General features: G+C 43.8%; 1 protein-coding gene across 1 annotated transcript in view; it reads right to left on the reverse strand.

Annotated features, from left to right (window-relative positions):
* PHKG1 (phosphorylase kinase catalytic subunit gamma 1) overlaps nt 1–21663 on the reverse strand; it is a 222700-nt gene that overhangs the window by 8990 nt on the left and 192047 nt on the right. The gene's annotated exons all lie outside the window — the stretch shown is intronic.

Here is a 21663-nt window from a genome sequence, read left to right on the forward strand (position 1 = left end):
CTAGTGACAGTTGTAAGCTATTTTTTGAATTGCGGAATAGGTTACTCTAACCTTTTCTCTGATTGATCTGTAAAGCCACTAATAAAGTGTTCTTATCCCAAATACAATGTTTTTCTGGAGTGTGGTCCTTTCATTTAAATTATGCTTTACATTATTGATGTTTGGTGGGGGTTGGGGGTACTGCTGTGCCTTAATTTTTAATAGCCATCAGCCTTTTCTTTGAAGGTGGTAGAGGGGTTGTACACATGTCAGCAATGTAATGCTGTGTTACTTTTTCACTACAACATGTTCGTTTTTGACATCACAGAAGACGTTCCATAGTTCAGGCAAGATGGTGCTTCAGCACTCAATTTCAGAAGTTGTTATAAGTACATAGTGAGACTTGTGTCTATTTGTGCATAATTTATAACTTAAAACAATGTCATAATTTAGTATCATTAAACAGATGAGCAGATAATTTCTTCTTTCAGTAAATCTTTATTCATCTATTTTTTCTTAAAATCACATCAATCGAACAGTAGCTAACATGTTTCGTCTGCCAGGGAATTCTTCAGGGCTCAATTCATATATTGTCATCGGTGAACAGCCTTTACAACAAAACTTTTACAACGCACTACCTTTACAACGCAACTTTTACAACGCAAACTATTACAAAGCATTGCTCTGGGGGGCGATCTCGGATAGGGAATAGGTTAATTTACTATCCAATAACCTTCCCTAGTGTCCACGGGGACTGGAGTTGGAATAGTAAATTAAACTATTCACTATCCAGCACCCCAAAGCACTATGCGTTGTAATGGACTGTGTTGTAATACTTACGTTGTAAAGGCATGCGATGTAAATGCATGCGTTGTAATGTCATACATCCCTCCTGCAGTATACCAGCATGGCGTCTGCTTCGAGTGGAAGACTTAGTCATCAAGGTGTTAAGCTCTAGCTTAGAGAACACTTTTAGGTCCTCTGGAAATGACACAACATTACCTCAGACAAAAGGATACTAAACCTAATCCAAACTGGATATTGCATAGAAAAAACACCTCCCAGCATCCAACCATGGGCTACACTGCAAAGCAAGAAGGACGTGATACACTTAAGAAAGGAAGCTGCAGACCTGCTGTGGAAAAGAGTTATAGAAACTATGTTGCTGTCAGGGAAGGTGTAAGGTATGTGCTCAGCCTACTTCTTGGTGCCAAAACCAAACGGATCTCTAAAGGCTTATCCTGGATTTCGGAGGCCTGACGAGATGCATCTAAACACAAAGACTTCACATGCCAACACCACAAACACATGAGGGAGTTACCCTAATTCAAAGAAAAGGGACTGGGTGTATTAATGAATAACAAAAACAGATTCCCCACTGAATACAAAGATCCAATAGTCAGGCACAAACTGCGAATATTTCAGCTTAGTGGATAAAAGAGGACAGAAAGCCCACTGTGCAGCAAGTACACACATAGACTGAGACTTTGTGCTGCTGATTGCGAAACGAGGCCTGACTTCAAAATGGCGGCGATCATGGGTAACGACTTCACAGAGCCCCAAAACGTCATCTAATGCCCTGGATTTGCCCTTCAAGCACCAGTTTCCTAAACATATGCCCAAATACACCAGCCGGTAAGTCTTGTATGCCGAGTTAACCCATTTCTGGGACTTAGTGCCGTTCACTGCGGGACGAGGTCTGACCTCAAAATGGTGGCGTAGAGTGCAAACCGGGGAGCGGTGATCTAAGTACCGCGGGGATGTGATGGGAACCACAAGCATGTGGGAGACCGCTACTAATGCAACAAGTGGGGCCTATTTGAAAAGCTTCTTCTTAAAGACACTGACGTCAACTACTTGAAGAATCTGCCAAGTATGGAGCCTGACCCTAACAAGCATTTGCAATGCAATAGGTCTCGCATTTGCAAAAGTTTGAGCCATTGGCATTGTAAATGACAAACCCTTCACCCATGCATTGGTTTTGAAAACAGATAAATAAATGGCATTGTCATTTACAATGTCAATAGCTTAAACTCTGGCATTGAAAATGACAATGCCTTTTATCCATGTTTTTAAAAAAGAAACATAAATAAAACGCATTGGCATTTACAATACCAATAGCTCAAACTTGTGTAAATACTCCCCATAAGAGAGCGGGTCAAATTCAAGGCCCTGTGTCTGGCCCACAAACTACGACGAAATCAAGGCCCCCCTGCTCTCAAGAAATTCATCGCCCCTTACAAATCCTCAAGACCTCTCCGTTCTGACACCGAAAACCTCATTGTTGCCCCCAAATTCAAGAGAGCTCGATCGGGAGGAAGGCGTTTCTCAGTCCAGACTGCACGACTTTGGAACACTCTCCCCCGAGCCCTGCGTCTCGAACCTCAATACCTCCGGTTTAGGAAACAGCTCAAAACCCACCTCTTCCCACAGTGAATCACTCCTGGCCCTTATCTTGTTCCTTGTTCCGCCCTCCCCGTCCTCTTCCTTGTCCCTCCTTCCCTCTCCCCCTCCCTTGGTCCACTGTACTCAGGAGATAAGATTTTTTAGCGCTGGGATACCTCCGGGTGACTACGCGCTCTACAAAATAAATAAATAAATAAATAAATAAATAAATAAAACTTGTGTAAATACCAAAAATACTCCATCTCTGATCAGCAATTGATGCTTCCGCTTTTCAAACTTAAAAACATATGTTTGATTAGAAACACCTTAAACAAATGTAATGCCAAAAGGCCCCTTTTGAAAGTGTTGTCCATACATAAATAGTATTTTATAGGATAAGCAATTAATGCACATATATATGCACGGTCTGTGCAGCACTAGATATAAAAGGGCTTCCAGTGCAGAGAAAAAAAACACAGTCCTGTTTCCCCAGTCCGCAACCTCTAACAACCACCAACAACAGACATAGTAGAATTATTTTGTGACGTCTGCTGCGGCTTTGAACTGCTCAGTGAAAAATCTCACTGGATTAGGTAGGTCACTAAACCTACAACAAGTGCTCCTTTAAATGTCCTGTAATTTATATGCGTGGACACAGCTGAAATACACTGTCCCGTCCTACACAACCACTGCCCCTACAGCTGTGGCAAGTAGAATTTGTGCATTTTTATACAGCACCAACTTTAAATGGGCATGCATAAAAGATTATGAGTGACACTATCTTACATGCAAAATCAAGCAATATAGACAAGGGAAACATATATAAATCATAGAAATTACACCTATTTGAGCAACAAGAAACTCTAAGATATTAAAACTGCTGTAAGCAAGCACCAGAAATGCAAGGGCACTAACCTTGGCTGCTGCCTGGAGGCTGTGCGTCGCTGCAACCACGCCCCACTGGATCTCACTGATGAATATTAAGCATGGCGCCTGTCTTGTTCCTAAAGCCGAAAATTTTGCACGCGCCCCGGGGCGGGACGGCAACGAGGAGCAAGCTACAACACTGACTAATACAAGCATTTGCAATGCAATAGGTCTCGCATTTGCGAGAGTTTAAGCTATTGGCATTGTAAATGACAATGCCTTTTATTTATCTGTTTTGATAATTAACACATAAATGAAAAGGCACTGTCATTTACAATGCCAATAGCTCAAACTCTTTTAAATGCGAGACTTATTCAAAGAAGTGGGCGTCATTGACCCGGACTGCTTGGAAAGTGAAAGTGCGCATAGCGTGCTGAATGTTGCAGTAAAGCATGTGGTGCCTGCAGTAAGAGAAACTCATTAAAGAAAATAGTGCTTACAGACTAAATAAGACCTACTGTGTAACAACAGAAGTAAGAGGTTGAATCCTCATGGGAGGTTACAAATGAAGACAAGGCGGTACTAAGGAGGGACTGACAAGCCTATTCACGAATCAGAAACCAGCGTTTACAAAAGACAATGACACAAGCCAATGACAGATATGGGCTGAGAGTGAGCGGGGCTTCAACTCCATACACGGATACAGCAAGCCTTGCAGAGCAGCTCATGCGCTGCCCAGGCCGACTTAAAAACTGTGGAATGCCCCCACATCTGTTACCATAGCATGATAACTGCACACCATAGAATGGGCCACAGTCCCTACAGTTAAAGCCACATTTTAGTTTGCGTTTGGATGCAACAAGTGCATCACTCACCAGGTATGGATATAGCCTCTTCTTGTGCTCTGGCATACTGTCCACAACGTTTTGCTAGTCCTCATAAAGCATGGATATAAAGGTCCTAAAGACAGGAAGCAGTAGCAGTGTGTAACAGCCAAGTTGTCCGAGGGAAAACTGTGTGAGCCAAAGTGTCAAGTTTCTTAGACTGTCTAGAGAGGCTGTAGGAAAGGAATTTGTATTCTGCCTCAAAGACATCAAAACGCCCAGAATTTCAGGTGATGGATGGGAGGACTAAACCTATTTGCCACCAGGAGGTAAAGCTATAGCACCTGGCTATCAGCCTTTGGGCTGCTGGGCCTAAAAAGATTTCTCCTGTGCTACAATTATAGTGTCTTGGCATACCTTATTAAAAGAAAATAGGACTTCACAGAAACTGTAGAAGAGGCGGGCGGATCAACTTATGAATCATATTCATAATCCACCATGCGTCCATAACCCTTCTTCTCCATTGCCCAGGTATCTGTATCTAAACCAATAATTTCCTCTAAATATCCTTGGCATAGGGGAGAGGTACACAGTGATTCATCACTGAAGTAAGCCTCGATTTCTTCCCTTGCCATATGGATGATAACTTTTTCACACCCATACATCAGCCAGCTCTGGGCTAGCTTTGTGGGCAGCGTCACAACCTACTTTTGGGTTGCCACAGAGGGATCGCCTGAATTAATGAGGGCATAAGGACAAAACAGTACTTAGGTCAGTCATGACTACACTTCAAGCACTTTGGCTGAACTTGCAGAGAGAGCAGCCAGAGTGACACAGTGAAACCTTTTATCGAGAAAAAGACAAAAAACACAGGATCACATCTAGCCTTCTTTCTGTATTACGCAGTTATTGGCAGCTTTTTAAAAAGGAAAACTTTGATTTGCATATATATGTATGGCCTATATCATGCACACCCACCCCAAAATGGGTTTCAGAGCTCTGTACAATCATAGTGGAAGCAGCAGGGATGGGATATAAATAGGATCCACACATAAGCCAAATTTCCAATAAAAGGCAGCGGCTTCAAAGCGCTATACAGCTGCTTTATAGAATCACATTTAGAAGCACATTAACCTAGAGTGCAGGCAAGTTAGAAGGCGCTGAGCACTCGGGCTAGCAGTGAGCAGGTACGACCAGCTGCTGGAAAGGTACAGGATGAGCTAAGTAGAAACAAGCATACAATCTGCTGTCGAACATGTCATATAGGACGATTTCAAAATGTGTGCTATTTCATGAAGGTCCACATCAGTAACAACCATGAGTAAGTTTGCACGCTCTGGTCTCAACCGAGAGACACATTACACACAAATAGCTGGGTGTCGGGCTTGCTCCAGTTTCTCATAAAACACCATCATCAGAAACACCTGATTTCACCCAAGTTGTTTGGACAATGTTCAAGTGACACACAGCTTTGGAGCTGGCATCCAAGGATGGGTAAGCCTCATCAGTGCAGAAAAATAAAATGGACGTACAGGTCCATCTCCTGAGGTCATAATTAAATCTCTGAGGCATTGTAACAAAAAGAAACCTTTAATTGGCACCGGAAACAGACAAAACCAGTGGTCACTTCACATAAGTCAATTTAAACACCAAAATGCGCGGAGGAAAGGAGAAACTCTGGGGCAAGGACTGCGTGCCCCATCATACCGCGAACCTGAAGGCGGGTTGATTGATTGTAACACGGGGTAGATTATGGGCAGCTGTACAAAGTGTTCAAGGTGTCCTGTAGTGCGGGACGTGCGTGGGCCGGGTCTGGGCATTCTGAAAGCACATTTTTTAGAGTTCTTTTATAACCGATAATGAAGGAAAATCATTTTTGGTGAAAAAAAATGTTACCTAAAATCAGACAATTTACGAGGGGAAGCAGTGATTTATCCACGTGTTCTCGTTTCACTTTGTACCAAATAGCCAGCAAAGTGTAATCTATTTGTGTTCCCTTGGGCTAAGGCTTTGTTTGTTTCATGTGTACATTTCCTGATGCTTATGATGTCACATGAGAGGGAATACCGTATCTCTCCTGCAAGTTCATGCACTTTAAAGTCACCACATACCTAAGGTACACGCTATATTCTGTAGATATAAACAAAAAAATCATTGTGAGTTACACTTTACCCCTCCTCATCCATTCGCCTAGGACCATCGGTTGCAAATGCCGCACCCCCTGCTAACTTTCTCCTATTCCAATTTCAAAATCTATCCCTTTTTTCCAGGGCACTAGAAGCGCTCCAGCTGGGAAAGTGCAATTTTGCCTGGAGCGCCGTACATGCTTCCATCGTTTCTGGAAGCATCTCTGACACTGGAGATCTCAGTATCTTAGAAAGAGTTTGAGTCATGCAGACAGCTGACAAGTGATATCCTTATGTTTTGCTGTTAGTCCTTGTAAATTAAGCGAGGTATTGGCACGGAAAGTGCGGCGGGAGCAACTGTAAAACCTGCGCATCTGTTTAAGTGGCAGGAAAGAGTGCGTGGCAGAGTGAAAGGAAGGGCAGGGAATAACACCAGGATAGGTGGCAGAATAAAGTGCATGGCACAGGAAGAGGCATGGGTAGACAAAAATATAAGGTTAAGTACCAGGACATGCTGACAGCGCCTATTTTTCGTCCTAGTCCGACCCTGATGAAGAATCATAGCAGTAGAAAGCACTGTAGTAATGCTTACAGTTGCAGAACATATTCACTGTGGGATAGGCTAGAGCAGTGTCTTTTTCAGTTAACAGACGGCATGAGAATTCCCTTTTAAATAAACATCGAGCCACTGTTGTCTGCAGCGCTCTTGTGGATGAAGTGAATTAGCACAGAACAAACAGACAATACTGCCTTTTCATATAATGGGAATCAACAGGAGAAAACAATCACACAGTGGCATGTGCGCTCCGAATGACAGCGTCTCGGCTGCCGCTTCCGTGAAAAACAGTAATAATGGCAGAAGTAATTAAAGGGAATAGGAGGATGTTTCAGGAAGGCTGCAGCTGGGAGGGTTGGCGCTGATGAGGACAGAAGCCCCTCTTACCTCATTTCTCTTCACTTGTGTTTTTTGACGACTGTCCTGTTTTATCTTCCTTTCAGCTGAGCAGAAATCATGCACGCAGCACTTCTCCTCCCGGTGCACGCCATCATCACCCTCACGCGAAGAGGGTTGTGAATGCTGGTATATTTTCTGAAGTTTAAAACCTGTCCATGTCACGTCATATTATGTGATGTTATCGGCATTACATAAAACATTTCAACAGGAAAGTGGGAGGTTAAAAAATGCGCTATGGCTCCGGCGGTGAATGCTTGCAAGAGGTAACAAGCCTTGAGCGTGCACTCTCCCGAACTTCCGGTTTCGGGATGTGCACGCTCATGGCTGTCGTGGGGCGGGACTTCCGTCTTTGCGAGAAGCCCGCGCCCACGGAGTGGATGGCCCAGAGGACCGGTGGCAGCAGATGTCAGGAGTGGCGGCTGAGGCCGCTGATACGGTAAGTGGGGCTTGGGGGGCTTGGCACGTGTGTGTGTGCATCTGCGCGTGTGTGTGTGTGTCTGTCTGCGCGTGCGTGAGTGTGTGTGTCTGTGTCTGTGTCTGTGTGTGTGTGTATGGGCCTGCGTAAGCGCGTCCACAGAGCCTGGTCCGCTCGTGCACCTGTCTATCTCCCTTGAGGAGCAACTCAGCGACAATAGGTCGAGAGAGCTCGACCTAAAAAGGAAGTCTAGGGAGGACGAGGAGACATTGTTTTGCTCCGTTTAAAACGTCCAGACTCCGTTGACAACGAGCGCTGCCACCAGGATTGATTCAAAGCTCTGCAACCCTATTCTTTTCCCTGCATTGCTGTCTGGCACACCACTATGACCACCACCTACCCAGACGGACCTTGGACGTATGTCTTATATCTTTCTCCACTGCTGACTCCCTCCCGTGTACTACCTGCTCTCCCAGGCATTTTTCTTTTTTCCCCTTTTTTTTCTGTGGATCTTGTTTTTCATGGTCACTAATAACTCCTGTATTGAATTTGTAACCTCTTTGTAATTAATGGGATCATTTTTGTAATTTGTAACACAATGTTTCCTTATGTTATGCGCTAGACCTAGTTTTTTGGCCGATGCCCGGTGGAGCTACCTGATAGCTATAGAGGAGATGGCCCCCTTGGCCGTCACCTACCCAGACGGACTTTGGGCAGACCTTCCTTCGTCTCTCATCGCTTTCTCCCTCCCACCCCTTTACCCTACCCCCTTTACCCTTCTATGCTCCATTTTTTCATACCCTATGCTTTTGAAATGTTTTTCCATTGAGACCTAGCTAATTGGCCGATGCCCGGTGGAGCTACCTGATAGCTATAGAGGAGATGGGGTGTGGACTTCCCCCTCGGCCGTCACCTACCCAGGCAGACTTTGGGCAGACTCGACCTCGTCTCTACACCCTATTTCCCTCCTATCACTTTACCCTACCCTCTCTCTTCTAAGCTCCATTTATCTCGTCTTTACGCTCTCGAAATGTTTTTATAGAAACTGATGTAACTGGTAACTGATGTAATTTTGTAACTTTGTGGAACCCTTTGTAAAGCGCTCTGATACCTCCGGGTCTAGCCAGCGCTATATAAAACTCAAATAAATAACAAAATAAAAATAAATAGGGCCTAGAGAGAGTAGAGAAGGGCCAGAGGGAGAGAGTCCAGTGGGTAGGACAGAAGTAATGATCAAGCCTACTATAAATCTACCCCCAGCGCAACCCCCTACGTGATAATTTTGACAGGGGTACCAGAACTTAAAAACAGCCAGAGGGAGTCACATATGGACCTCAGGAATAAAAGCCTGTTTTGGTTGGCAAGGCATAGAGTGTTCCCCTATGACAGGGCAGGGGAAATCTTAATGGTCCGCAGAGTTAGTTGGATGGGAAACAGTCAAAAAGCAACACAAGGGGACTGTGTGGCCATCAATTTTTAAATAAACAAAAAATAGAGGGAGAAGGAGGTTAAACCAAACCAGGTCGGCCTCCAGTCAGTATATGCAATACAGGAACCCTATGTGAAGGGTCCGGAGACCTGATAGGTATTGTGTGGTTACTGCTTACTAAGTCAGTGTGTACCAAATCATGTAAGAAAGAAAAATTTCTTTCTAGAGTCCCCTCACTCACCGGGGTTGCCCCACGGTGACATGCTTCATCATTGGGGCCATCCCAGTTCTCTACGAAAAGGGGCGTGCTGCGACAAGGCGACTACGCTGGAGCACTGGTTTTGTGAGATGACTATGTGTGGTGCAAGTGTGGTGATGGTGGAGTGGGTGTGAAATTAAAAATACCGTGCTAGTGGGCCTCAACAATTTATTTTGCTCCTAGTGTGGTATAAAAAATTTAAAAAGGGGTAACACTGTGTTCTAACTTTTACTGAGCTAGATCAGTGTTATGGTCAACATGTTTCAAGCTCCCCTAAGCTTTTCTTCAGGACCATACAGGGTCCAGCCCTGTATTGCCACTCCTGTATTCAAATGAAAAAGTGTTTATAATAATAAATACTAGTTATTTATATTAAACGCTGTTGATAATAAAACATGCGTGTAGTTGTACATACGGTTTGTATTTTACTTGGAATGCTGTAAAAGAGAATAACAGTTGTTTAATGGTAGACACCCCCTTCCGAAAAAGGGGGGAACAACTCACATGCATCTCACTTCATCTAGGGCGTGGGTGTGCCCTGGGCACCATACTGGTGCGTGCTGGTTTTCAAACCGGTGCTGAAAAATAAAGCACTGTGAATCAAGTGGTTTAGTGGTTTCACACACAAGACATACAGACTTAATGTGACTATTGACAAGACACACAACACATACACACGAAGTAATAACATGGCAGATGGTTATATTTACATAAAAGAGTGTTTGATTACACCCCATGGTCTTAGGCAAGGGCAGGAACGCCTCGTGGAAACATTGCTGAAAAAGGAGTTTCAAGGTTAGAGTTAGACGGGCTCCCTTACTATGTTTCCTTTTAGAATTGCCGGTATCCTTGCAACCTAGCGTCGTTATACACTTACTTCCTATCGGCAAACCCGCTCGGTACTACTTGGTGCTTCCTCACCCGACCGCATACTGAAGCAGAACGGGCCTCGCGGTATATTTAGAAGGCGCGAGCTTCCGGGTTGCCGAGACGTCTCTGTTCACTAGAGCGCTTGTTTTGAGCGGCCATCTTGGTAGTATGTCATCGCGCTCAGCGCGAGTGATGAAGAGTTTCAAGTGTTGCTTCGGAATTATACCGAGATAAAGGATGCAAAATAGTTTAAAGTGATGCTGGATATGGGGGCATTTTTATAAAACAATTTAGAACACAGGTATTCGAACTTGGAAGAATGATGTTTTGCAAGATAAGGTTAACCATATTTTAGGAAAACGGATTTTGGACATTGGGTAGATAGGTTATTTTGTCTGAGGACTAGTGCCTGTCTTCTTTGGGAAGGCAGTGGAGAGTATTGTGTTATTATGGAAAGACTTATTCATGGTTGGAGGGACAGTATATCAGTAGTATTGATTCGGTTTTAGTTTACACTTTCACAGTTCATTTCGTAGTTACAGCTGGCCTAAGGGCGAAAGGCCCCCCATGGGATTTCATCATTGAGTCCCTGGGTGTCCGTATGCAGACGAAACACCCATCTTTGCTCTTTCTCATGGAGGATTCGTTCCAGGTTGTCTTTGTTTTTGACTGCCTCTATGACCACCCAGGTCAGATCGTTAGGTGTATGGTTCTGTTCAATGAAGTGGGTGGTCATTCTAGTTGTGGCTCGTTTGCACCTAATGTTACTTCTGTGCTCTACTATGCGGGTACTGACCTTTCTAGTGGTCATTCCCACATAATTTAAGTTGCATGTGCAAGTTATCAAATACACAACTCCACTGGTATTGCAATTGGAAAATCCCTTGAGCTCCCATTTCGTAGTGTTGTTGAAGGTTATAGTTTTGGTTGGGGAAGTCAAATGACAGACACTACAGTTGTTACATGGGAAATGACCATCAGGTAATGGTTGGGATCTTACTGTCTGGGTTATTGATTTGGGACGGGTATGTACCAAATAATCTTTCAAGTTTTTACCCCGCCTATGGCTGAACATTGGGGTTGGTATGTTTAGGCCGCCGCTGTTGAGTATTGGCCAATGTTTTTTGATTATTTTGGACACGCTATCGGAAACTTGATTGAATGTAGTGATACAGATGGGTTTATTGTTCTCAGGTTGTGTTCTCTCCTTAGGTCCTAATAGGGCTTCCCTATTATTGTTTGCCGCCCGTTTCTTAGCCTCTTTGATCAGTTTATTTGGGTATTTTCTATTTCTCAGCTTGTTGCTCAAGTCCTCCGCTTGGGTTAGGTAGTCAGATTTTGTGCTACAATTCCTGCGTAAACGGAGGAATTGCCCAAATGGGAGGTTTTGTTTGAGATGGCGAGGATGGAAACTATCAAAGGTCAAGAGGCAGTTTCGTGCTGTCTCTTTGAAATGGGTTGTTGTCATCAGTCTGCCTGACTCAGCATGAATGTTTAGATCCAAGAAAACTAGATCAGTCTTGCTCATTGAGCAGGTGAATTTCAGGAAGGGATCCTGTGTGTTGAGCCAAGTTAGAAAAGTCCGTGCTTCTTCTTCTGTGCCTTGCCATATCAACAGAATATCGTCGATATAGCGTTTCCAATGTAGGATTTGGTGTCTGTGGGGATTTCTCTCATTTAGTATTTTGTTTTTCTCCAGTTGATGGACGTACAGTCCGGCTATGCTCGGCGCAAATGTACTGCCCATACTGGTCCCATGTTGTTGTTTGTATAGGGTTGCTTCAAAACGGAAGAAGTTTTCACACAGTGCTAATTGGCAGCATTCCAGTACTACATGCTGAGGGGTGTGGAATTCCCACTCGCTCTCGTATAGTACTTCCTCCAGAATCTGTAAGGTCTCTCTGTGTGGTAAGCTGGTATATAGACTTTCGACATCCAGACTTATCAGAAGACTGGATGTCGCGTCAAAGGTTAGATCTTGTAAGAGGCACAGTATGTCCTTAGTGTCCCTCAGATAGGTGTCCGTTTTTTGCACTAAGGGTCTGAGAAAGGCATCCGCGAATTGTGAAAGAGGCTCTAAGATTGAACCTATCCCCGAGACTATAGGCCTCCCTGGTGGATTGTCTAGTCTCTTGTGTATTTTGGGGATGGTATAAAAGTATGGTACTGTTGGCTTTTTATTTGTTAGGAACTCAATTTCTTTTTTACTTAGCCAATCGTTGGCTTGACATTCCTCTGTTAGGTACGCAATTGAGATTCTCAATCGTTCTGTAGGATCTTCATCCAGTATGGCGTAATTTCGTGTGTCCCCTAGTAGGCGGAGGCATTCATTTCTGTAATCTGTGGTATTCTGTAGTACAATAGCACCGCCTTTGTCGGCTGGCTTGATGGTAATGAGGTTGTTTTTTGACAGTTCCTGCAATGCTGATTGTTCAGCTTTGCTAGTATTATGAAATACTCTGATTGTGCGTGGGTCTAACTCCTGTGCCTCTCTCATGACCGCTTTTTCAAAAGTTAATACTTCCACAGGTAGGCTGTGTGCTGGAGGGACAAAGTTTGATTTCTTATGTAGTCGTGTCTCACTCTTTGTTCGTTCTGTGGGATCTTTGTCTTGGAAGAATACCTGCAATTTGACTTTTCTCAGGAACTCTTTTAGTTCACAGCACAATTTGAACTTATCTGTGGTTGGGTTAGGTACAAATCCTAAACCCTTATTGAGCACTTGGTTCTGTGTGGCTGTGAGGCTTAATGATGATAGATTTACTACTAAATCGAGTTGGTGCTCGTGGTTGGTTCCGGGGGGCCTTTGCTCCGTGTATGACGTGTTGTTGTCACCACTGGTTCTGCCCATTGTACTCCCTGGCTGGGTTTGTTTTTTGCTCTTTGCGCCTGACGGCCTCTCCCTAAAAAAGGTTTCCTTTGATTGCCTTGGTTTCCTTGGTCATTTCCCCAGTTCTGATAGTTGGGTTGATTGTACATTGGTAGGCCATAGAAAAAAGGCGGGGGAGGAGGGCAAACATTATATGGGTCCTGGTACATTGGCCACATTGGTGCTTGGTTGCCTTTATAACCTCTTGTGTTGCCTCTTCCTCTTCTGGGTCTTGTGTTGGGGGTGGTGTTATAATTGCTTGATCCCCCAGAGCTACTTGATCCTGTGTCAGAGCCATCACTGTCAGTGTTATATCCAGGGTTCCTGTTGCTGGTTCTGTAATCGTCCCTGATATAAGGATATACTTTTTCATGAGAAAATGATTTTTTATCCTTAGACAATTTTATGTATTTTGAATCCTTTAGGCTGATTTCAAATTCAGACATAGTTTTGTTTAGCTCATTCAATCTTTTTGTTAGTTCAGCTGGAGTCTGGAAAGACTTGAGGCGAATCTCCATGGAATTAATCTCTTCCTTCAGGGAGTCTACTAATCTGGTTGCGGTTTTTATGATCAGGACCAGCCAGTCTCTGGTACAGTGCCAGGATATTTGTGACCAGTCTAGTTTGAATTGTTTGTCATGCTGGAATATAAATGGTTCATTCCTGACTATAAGGCCTCTTGGTGCTGTGTTGGCTTGTAAATATTCCGCCATCATGGATGTCGAAAGTCTATATACCAGCTTACCACACAGAGAGACCTTACAGATTCTGGAGGAAGTACTATACGAGAGCGAGTGGGTATTCCACACCCCTCAGCATGTAGTACTGGAATGCTGCCAATTAGCACTGTGTGAAAACTTCTTCCGTTTTGAAGCAACCCTATACAAACAACAACATGGGACCAGTATGGGCAGTACATTTGCGCCGAGCATAACCGGACTGTACGTCCATCAACTGGAGAAAAACAAAATACTAAATGAGAGAAATCCCCACAGACACCAAATCCTACATTGGAAACGCTATATCGACGATATTCTGTTGATATGGCAAGGCACAGAAGAAGAAGCACGGACTTTTCTAACTTGGCTCAACACACAGGATCCCTTCCTGAAATTCACCTGCTCAATGAGCAAGACTGATCTAGTTTTCTTGGATCTAAACATTCATGCTGAGTCAGGCAGACTGATGACAACAACCCATTTCAAAGAGACAGCACGAAACTGCCTCTTGACCTTTGATAGTTTCCATCCTCGCCATCTCAAACAAAACCTCCCATTTGGGCAATTCCTCCGTTTACGCAGGAATTGTAGCACAAAATCTGACTACCTAACCCAAGCGGAGGACTTGAGCAACAAGCTGAGAAATAGAAAATACCCAAATAAACTGATCAAAGAGGCTAAGAAACGGGCGGCAAACAATAATAGGGAAGCCCTATTAGAACCTAAGGAGAGAACACAACCTGAGAACAATAAACCCATCTGTATCACTACATTCAATCAAGTTTCCGATAGCGTGTCCAAAATAATCAAAAAACATTGGCCAATACTCAACAGCGGCGGCCTAAACATACCAACCCCAATGTTCAGCCATAGGCGGGGTAAAAACTTGAAAGATTATTTGGTACATACCCGTCCCAAATCAATAACCCAGACAGTAAGATCCCAACCATTACCTGATGGTCATTTCCCATGTAACAACTGTAGTGTCTGTCATTTGACTTCCCCAACCAAAACTATAACCTTCAACAACACTACGAAATGGGAGCTCAAGGGATTTTCCAATTGCAATACCAGTGGAGTTGTGTATTTGATAACTTGCACATGCAACTTACATTATGTGGGAATGACCACTAGAAAGGTCAGTACCCGCATAGTAGAGCACAGAAGTAACATTAGGTGCAAACGAGCCACAACTAGAATGACCACCCACTTCATTGAACAGAACCATACACCTAACGATCTGACCTGGGTGGTCATAGAGGCAGTCAAAAACAAAGACAACCTGGAACGAATCCTCCATGAGAAAGAGCAAAGATGGGTGTTTCGTCTGCATACGGACACCCAGGGACTCAATGATGAAATCCCATGGGGGGCCTTTCGCCCTTAGGCCAGCTGTAACTACGAAATGAACTGTGAAAGTGTAAACTAAAACCGAATCAATACTACTGATATACTGTCCCTCCAACCATGAATAAGTCTTTCCATAATAACACAATACTCTCCACTGCCTTCCCAAAGAAGACAGGCACTAGTCCTCAGACAAAATAACCTATCTACCCAATGTCCAAAATCCGTTTTCCTAAAATATGGTTAACCTTATCTTGCAAAACATCATTCTTCCAAGTTCGAATACCTGTGTTCTAAATTGTTTTATAAAAATGCCCCCATATCCAGCATCACTTTAAACTATTTTGCATCCTTTATCTCGGTATAATTCCGAAGCAACACTTGAAACTCTTCATCACTCGCGCTGAGCGCGATGACATACTACCAAGATGGCCGCTCAAAACAAGCGCTCTAGTGAACAGAGACGTCTCGGCAACCCGGAAGCTCGCGCCTTCTAAATATACCGCGAGGCCCGTTCTGCTTCAGTATGCGGTCGGGTGAGGAAGCACCAGGTAGTACCGAGCGGGTTTGCCGATAGGAAGTAAGTGTATAACGACGCTAGGTTGCAAGGATACCGGCAATTCTAAAAGGAAACATAGTAAGGGAGCCCGTCTAACTCTAACCTTGAAACTCCTTTTTCAGCAATGTTTCCACGAGGCGTTCCTGCCCTTGCCTAAGACCATGGGGTGTAATCAAACACTCTTTTATGTAAATATAACCATCTGCCATGTTATTACTTCGTGTGTATGTGTTGTGTGTCTTGTCAATAGTCACATTAAGTCTGTATGTCTTGTGTGTGAAACCACTAAACCACTTGATTCACAGTGCTTTATTTTTCAGCACCGGTTTGAAAACCAGCACGCACCAGTATGGTGCCCAGGGCACACCCACGCCCTAGATGAAGTGAGATGCATGTGAGTTGTTCCCCCCTTTTTCGGAAGGGGGTGTCTACCATTAAACAACTGTTATTCTCTTTTACAGCATTCCAAGTAAAATACAAACCGTATGTACAACTACACGCATGTTTTATTATCAACAGCGTTTAATATAAATAACTAGTATTTATTATTATAAACACTTTTTCATTTGAATACAGGAGTGGCAATACAGGGCTGGACCCTGTATGGTCCTGAAGAAAAGCTTAGGGGAGCTTGAAACATGTTGACCATAACACTGATCTAGCTCAGTAAAAGTTAGAACACAGTGTTACCCCTTTCTAAAATTTTTATACCACACTAGGAGCAAAATAAATTGTTGAGGCCCACTAGCACGGTATTTTTAATTTCACACCCACTCCACCATCACCACACTTGCACCACACATAGTCATCTCACAAAACCAGTGCTCCAGCGTAGTCGCCTTGTCGCAGCACGCCCCTTTTCGTAGAGAACTGGGATGGCCCCAATGATGAAGCATGTCACCGTGGGGCAACCCCGGTGAGTGAGGGGACTCTAGAAAGAAATTTTTCTTTCTTACATGATTTGGTACACACTGACTTAGTAAGCAGTAACCACACAATACCTACCAGGTCTCCGGACCCTTCACATAGGGTTCCTGTATTGCATCAATTTTTAAAATCATCAGACCGTATGTAGGCTCTTGTCAGAAACGCAGCTCCCCAGAGCCCCATATTGAGGTTAGAGCCCTTTCACTGGACTATTTTTATTCCCATTGCTATATACCAGATAGGGTCAAGACCATCTTAAATCCTGGTAGTTAACCACAGGAACATCTGAATACTTGCCATACGTATCCCTCTTCCAGACCCTTCCTCTATAATATACCTGTAACAAATAGATTTGGGGTGCTGGAAGAAGTGGATTGACAAGTATTGATAACGGGAATAGGTCAGGGAGAGAGAAACTCGCTGGCTCCTGTATACCCTGAGTAGCTCTGTTGCGGACAATGAAGCCAGTTTACTAGCCCCGGTGTAGGGACTGTTCCAAAGGGCTTAGACACCTTAACACAACAGGTGACTGGTGATGTAGTAGGGTTACGGGAAGAGTTCCCTGGACCGCTAGCCTCCAAAATCCCAGAGTTCCCTGGACCACTAGCCTCCATAAATACTGATCCCCTAAACATCAGCATACCAAGAGCATAACATCCCATTAGATCATTTAATAACCCCCCCTCAACCCTAATAGGGGGTACTCAAACCCCTGATACCTATGCTTTTGATGTCTCCTCTGATAAGTACAACACAGGGAGCAAGCTCAGGGTCCTATCTTGGAACGTTGCCTTGGAACGTTGCAGGTCTTAAAAGCAAACTGTCCTGCTCTGATTGGGTGCTTTTTGTGGACCAATATGAGATCTGCATGTTTCAGGAAACATGAGCAAGGGAAGACTCGGTAAGGGTGGGGTTTGCGTCATTTAACTTTCCAGCCACCTTAAGGGGTAGGGGTAGACCGTCTGGGGTTCTATGTATCTGGGTTGGGACACACCTGGGCTGTAAAGCTAGTCAGCTGAATTTGTCATCCAATTATATTCAATCTGTAGCACTTAGCTTTCCCACCAAGCTTAAACTGGCTTTCATTAACATCTATTCCCGGCCCGTAAGTCTGCGCAAAGAATCCCTGACTTTCGACCAACTGAAACTTTTTATTCCTACTATCCCCCCAAATATGTGGTTGATTGTTGGGGGAGACTTTAAATGTCAGTTCGAGCCTCTCGTTGATAGCGCTGATACAATCCCTAGTGAGGAGGATTTGTGATGGCTAATCCCCGATCCACAAATCCCGCCAATTAAGGCCTGGTCCCCGCTGGCACTTCTGATCAATGCGCTCACACTGTCCCATTCCCTTAGAGCGTGCAACGGCCGCACAGCATCGGCCACACCGGGGAACATAACATTCAATAGAATAGGCCAAGCCTCTCTCCTGGATTACATACTAGTGGAGACCAGGCTATGGCACAGGCTTTTTGACTTTGCTATCCTTCCACAGCATGATAGCGATCATAACGCTCTGTGTATGGAACTGAAGTGAACAGGCCTTGGAACTGCCACGGTCAGCAGCACCCCAAAGACAAGAAACTAATACTCTCCAACAATAGGAGAAGAGTGAAATGGGGGGTAATTCAGCAGTCACCCGAAAAGCTGACCGCATTTTATGCAGCAATTGTTCCAGTCCTACTAGAATTTGGGGAAGCTGCCGCACTGTTGTGTAATTCAGTATCTACTAATAAAGTCGCGGACTTGCACACAGGTCTGACATCTACATGGCTGCGATATTCTATCCAAAGATACACTTCAAGGTAAAAAAAACTGGCCATTCCATCTTGGTTTAATGATAATTATCAAAAGACGAAACAGGCTTTGTTAGAGGCAATAAAGCTAAAGATAGGCCACTAACCAAAAACATGCGTGTTGTATAAAGAGACCACTCGACTAGCAATACAGACCTGGGAACTGAATAGATGGGACGCCTTAAAAACGTCCCTATTCAACAAAGACATGAAGGAATTTTGGTCCATAGTTAGCACAGGCAGTAGTGAAGGTAAACTAGCAACAGAACCAGATATAGCAGCAGAAGCATGGGTAGTACACTTCCAGGATCTTTATTCTATGAAGGAAGCACCCGGCCTGGATGATGATTCACCCACGATTCCACCATATGCCAATTATGAAGAAGCCACCGAGATTACCCTGCTCGTGGATCTAGTTGCAATAAACAAGCTTCCATCCGGCAAAGCACCGGGTTTAGACAAGCTTTCGGGGGACCTTTTCCAGGGAGAACCAAAAATATGGAGACCTTACCTTTGTTTTTTTTTTAACGCTATCATGAAAGGAATGCCAATCCCTGAAACCTGGGCAGGGGCAGAAATTGTCCCAGCTTTCAAAAAGGGCTCACCACTCCTGCCTGCAAACTATAGGCCAATCAGTTTGATTGCTGTCACGCAAAAACTCTTTGCATGGGTACTTCTTGATTGCCTCCAGGGGTGGATGAATAACACCAAATATTGAGCCCATTTCAAGCCTGATTCAAAAAGAACACCTCCACTGTCGCCCAAATATATAGGCTCCAATTTATATTTTGGAAAACAGTGAGAATGGAGGGTGGCAGCCTCTATTTAATTTTCTTGGATCTGAAGACAGCTTTTGATCTGGTGCCCAGAGCTAAATTATGGGGGATATTTAGAGACATGGGGATCCCCGCTACCTTTTGAGTATGCTCATGAGATTGCACGAAGGTAACTTTGGCCAAGTAAGGTCGGGGAAAGGAGGTGAACTAACCTCCCGATTGCCAGTTGACAGAGGAGTAAGGCAGGGGTGTCTGCTCGCACCCACCCTGTTTTGCCTCTGTCAAAGCAGTGGTTCCCCAACTCACTGAGGTAAAGGACAATGACGCCCCTAAACTAGCAAGCACAATGGTCCCAGCAATGATGTTTGTGGATGACACCCTTCTAATGTCAAAGTCGCCCATGGACATCCAGAAGGTTCTAGACAGCTTTCTTATCTTCTGTAACAACAGGGGGCTGTATATTAACACCCAGAAGACCAAGTTTATGGTCTTCAACCCAGCCAATACATCCCGCTCTAAATCCTGTCTAGAAGGAACTTCGCTGGAGAGTGTGTCGGTATTTGAATATTTGGGTGTCACCCTGCCAGAAAATATGGAGTGGGGGCCACAAATAGCTAAGCTTAAACTAGCCCAGAGTACTGGGGGAATGGCAAAACTACTTAGAAACCCCTCCTCCAAACCCGCTGGGCCTATAGCAGAGATTTATAAGGTGCAAGCCAGGAGTGCCACAATGTATGGGGCCGAACTATGGGGTCACCGTTGTTGTAGTAACATAAGTAGACTAGAGAACAGTTTTTTTAGGCAGATTTTGTGTCTCCCCTCAAGTACCTCCTAATCCCCCTATGGCTGGAATTAGACCAATTGGGTATGAGATTGGTCTCAGACCCCTAACTTTTTGGCAAAGATTGTGGGTGACCCCGGAACTGGCAGTCTATCAGTTAGAATTAAAAGAGCTATTGAGTTTCCCAGGTGTGGAAAAAAAACCTTGGTTCGCATATGTAAAGGATAAATGCTGTAGGCTGGGAATACCAAGTGTTTGGAGTAATCCAGAGGAAGCGTGTCTTGCAATCTCACGCTCAGAATTGGTAAAAACCTATTGTATGAACAAACTGGCAGCCATCCAAGAGAGTTCAGCCTTAGGACACTTGACAGCCGAATTTCTGATAACAAAAGATGAGTATATAATAGAGCTCTTCCTGGGTGATATCCAGCCACCACTGGCAAGGAAATTATACGTCCAGTTTAGATTTGGTACCCTGACGCTCTGTACCTTTTCCTGCAAATGGTCAAAAACTGCCTGGCAAGGGTGTCCTGCCTGCAACTGTGAGAAAAAGTCAGAGCTGCATGTGTTTTTTATTTGCCCAGGCTACACACCAGCAAGGAAGAGCTGGCTTATCCAGCTGTGCAGGAATTTGGAATTTGTGCACTTCAGGGAGGCATTTAGAGCCCTGAGGTTTGGCACTTGCAAGCACATAGTATTTGCAGTATCCCGATTTTTAAATCCAATGTGGCACAGAAGCTGGACCTTTCTAAGACTGTTATCATAGTCGCAAGCGCACACACTGTTCCTAGCCGCTAATAGTTCATCTTAAATTCTTAATCCTTTTTATCTCTAAAATCAAATGTTATTGATGAAATAAGTTTTTATTCCTTTCTGGTATGTGTCATTTTGTATCCCCAAGGTGGCTTGTGATACGATTTGCCCGGATCTGAACTGAACTGATATTTGTCTGCACATCCTCTTAACAAGCACTTTCATACCATAACGAATTAAGAATCACAAATTGGCAATCTATATATTTCACAGAGAAACACCTACTTTTATGGAGTACATTTTTAACAACAATTTTACTAAGTACAACTTTTCTGTCAATTATTTAATCCTATCTCAGAGTGAGCAAAATGTAAACTTTGTCTGCAAAATGTGATAACGTTCACAAAACACTGGGTGCAAAGAAAGCTTTGTAAAATCATTTTATTACGCAACCTTCTTTTGCTTTTTCTTTAGCTCAGATTTTTCACAGCAAAAACTCCTTTTGGGGGATTTTCTAATAGCAGTTTTATAATTCACAACGATTGCGTATTCACCATAACTCCTTTTTACCCCTTCTGACTTAATCTCACCTATTCTCTGCATCAGTTTGTGATCTAGTTGATAGAGATGCCTTTCAGCTTACCTCAGACGTGCACAACCTCTCAATTCCTGGAAAAAGGCGCTAGAAGAATTTGAACCACCAATAAAGTATTTGATTCAAGCATTTGCTATTGTACTTTATTCAGAAGCAACGAGTAATTGTATGATTATTTTACATTTCTGTTTTAAAGAACATGTTTTAGGGATGTGTGTAGTGGAAATATGAGGGTACTGGCACACCTTAAGTTTATACAACCTGGGAAGGCAGAAAACCTTAAATCAGGTCTTCTAGACCCGATCAGTTAGTTGCTATACCTGGTGAATGGTCTACACAGTTTAATATTAGGTGAATATTTTGGGCACGCTCAACTTGATCTTAAAGTACCTTCGATTCTGGATGCCAAGAAAGCCTTATATTCTATTAAAA

Source organism: Lissotriton helveticus, chromosome 3_1, assembly GCF_964261635.1.
Source record: "Lissotriton helveticus chromosome 3_1, aLisHel1.1, whole genome shotgun sequence".
Taxonomy (NCBI): domain Eukaryota; kingdom Metazoa; phylum Chordata; class Amphibia; order Caudata; family Salamandridae; genus Lissotriton; species Lissotriton helveticus.